Source organism: Leucoraja erinacea, chromosome 1 (genome assembly GCF_028641065.1).
Source record: "Leucoraja erinacea ecotype New England chromosome 1, Leri_hhj_1, whole genome shotgun sequence".
In the NCBI taxonomy this organism is placed as follows: domain Eukaryota; kingdom Metazoa; phylum Chordata; class Chondrichthyes; order Rajiformes; family Rajidae; genus Leucoraja; species Leucoraja erinaceus.
The window spans coordinates 123,051,718-123,054,564 of NC_073377.1; the positions used below are offsets into that span (position 1 = coordinate 123,051,718).

Sequence of the window (2,847 nt, forward strand, 5' to 3'; positions counted from 1 at the left end):
GTAGGATTAGGAAGAATTAGCATGGATTTGTGATTGTGACATTTGACTAATCTTGATTTTTCTTAAAAGAGGTTATTAGGAAAATTGATGAGGTTAAAGTGGTGAACTTCAGTAAGGCCTTTGACAAAGTTCAATAAAGGAAATAAGGTTGGTTAAGAAGTGGTTAGTAAGGAATAGCAAGATGGATTAAAAGTGACTGTTGGGAAATGTACAGAGAGATTTAGGTCATTTGGAAGACTGGGTTGAAACATGACAGATGGATTTAATGTTGATAAGTGTGAGGTGATACAACTTGGCAGGACAAATTCAAATTAGACTTACATGGTAAATGATTGTGAATTGAGGAATGAAGTTGAACAGAGGGATCTAGGAACAACTATGTATAATTCCCTGAAGGTGGAATCTCGTGTAGAAAGGATGGTAAAGAAAGATTTTGGTGTGTTGGCCTTTATAAATCAGAGCATTGTGTATAGAAGTTGGGTTGTAATGTTAAATTGTACAAGGTATTGGTGAGGTCAATTGTGGAGTATGGTGCATAATTTTGGTAGGCATAATTATAGGAAAAAGGTTAAAATAGAGAGTACAGAGGAGATCAATTAGAATGTTGACTGGGTTTCAGCAACTAAGATACAGAGAAAGGTTGAACAAGTTAGGTTTTTATTATTTGGGAAAGATAGAAGGAATACCCACCATGGTAATGATGTTTTCTTAAGGAACTGTTTACTGGCAGTATCTCATTCTATTACAGAATTAAAAACCAAGGAGCTGTTGGCACAGAGTCCCCATCTCGACTTGCCAATCCATTCTGTGAAAGCAGAGAACTGGGATCTTGTAAAATCATGGAAGGAAGAAAAGCTGCAACCAAAGTGGACTGGACCCTACCTTGCGTTATTAATCACCGAGACAGCAGTACGAACAAAAGAAAAAGGGTGGACACACGCAAACCGATTTAAGGGTCCTGTGGAGGCCCCACCGGACAATATCAGCCCGTAGACTGTGCGTGAAGGGAAGGAACCATTGACTTTGTGCCTATTCGGATGTTGTATTATTCCCAGCGCTGGCCTTCAGAACACAGTATGACTAGCGAGAGGAGGATAGGGAGGCGAAGAATCTGCTGCTAGCACTAGAAAAGGAAGATATAGTATAATTCAAAAGATGCGTAGCAAAAAGAAAAATGGTGGATTGTGAGAGAAGGGTTAATAGGGATGATTGAATTATACTAGAACTCTGAAAAATATAACTTAGAAAGAAATGAGCTTATCCGCAGAAGCCAGACTGCTAGTAGAATAAAGTAACAATATACAGAACAGAGAGAAATTCTAGATAAAAAGTAGCAAACAGATAACAACTTCAGCAGAAGGCCTTGGGAGTCTTGACGTCAGGAAATGGTCCGAGACATTCCTGGACTTTCTCGTGTGAATGTGGGCTTTATGTTATGATTGGACGAAACTCGATGGGGAGACCTGAGGTAGTGACCACAGTGAAGAAGGGTATAAAGATAGAAAGCATCTCCATTTTCTTTGTGCCTCCAGGGGACATCAGAGGAGAGACACCTATTCTGCAGAATATGAAATTAATAAAAACACTTCTTTGTCTGAATTTGTCTCAAGAGCATTTGTTTGTTAATTTCCATCATATGAGTACAGAGATGACCAATTATGTTCTATCCTTGACGAATACTAAGAGATTTGAGCTACTAACATCTTGTCTTTAAGGAATCTCTTAGGATGGGAACATCACATCGAGAGTCAAGAGTGAAGCAAGCTGACGTGGTGGATCAAGAGAATTCATGCCCATGTAAACTCAGGACGTGGAGACTCATCAGTCAGAATTATTCGAAGCTATGCCCATGTAAAGTCGGGAAGTGACTTAGAGTTCTGACAACTACATCACCATCATTGTCGGATTGTATGTGAACAGTTGTCGTTTTACCCTGTTTTATTAATCATAGAATGATAAAAGGGGGGATGTGAATATGTAGGGGTTTGGGTACTTGGGAAAATGGAAGATGTCTGTGAAAAGATCTGTGAAACCTGCTTGACATCTTTTGCAGGGAGTTGCAGAACCATGTGACATAGATGGCTCCAGGGAGTCTGAAGCCTGGGAAGGGGTTGCAGAAGGTTTCTGACCAGATGGTCTGCAAGTTGCTAATATGTCCGGGATTTTGCAGGTGGAGCTATGCTCTGATGCTAAAGGCATGCTTGGGATTGGTTGGGGAAATATTATGTCTCAACTATGTTGCAGAATATGTTGCAGTACCTTACTACTGGTACTTGTGATTGGTCCAGAAGAGTGGCCTCACCAAAGATGTTTTGTTATCTAATGATAAGGCTTCTTTCCTTAATGGAAGTGTTTCTCCCTAAGTGCGATGTGTTGAAACCAAAGATGTACATAAGCCATAAAAGTAATTATATTTATAAATATATACATATATAAATATATTAATTCATATCTATATAAATACAATATATAAATATATTAATTCATATTTATATGTATATAATAATATATATATATTAAATGCATATAGATATCTATACAATTACAAGTCGCATCTTCCAGTCTGCGCTGTATATTGCTTTTAGAAAAAACGCTACCCTGTATCGCTGTGATTTTTGGCCATCTTACTCACAGTCCTCCTCTGCTGAGCCAGCCCTGAGGATTTTTCCCATCGATGAAAAATAAAACATTCATGAGTGTTTAAAAAACCCAGCTGATTGGTCCTCTCGCCTGTCAATCACTGCGATGAAGGTAACGCCCCTTCAAGGGGAAGGGGGGGGGCAGGACTATAAACCCCGGATGCCTGGACGTGAGTTAGTCACTCTGCAGGATCGCAAGGGAGAGGCC

At 39.4% G+C, this 2,847-nt stretch overlaps 1 long non-coding RNA gene across 1 annotated transcript in view; it reads left to right on the forward strand.

Moving 5' to 3' along the window:
* The window catches only part of LOC129701550 (uncharacterized), a 3,579-nt gene extending 1,980 nt beyond the window's left edge, over window positions 1-1,599 (forward strand). The window contains exon 2 of the long non-coding RNA XR_008724212.1: window positions 749-1,599. This is a non-coding gene — a long non-coding RNA (uncharacterized LOC129701550). The remainder of the gene's footprint in view (window positions 1-748) is intronic.
* The last annotated feature ends 1,248 nt before the right edge of the window (window positions 1,600-2,847 follow it).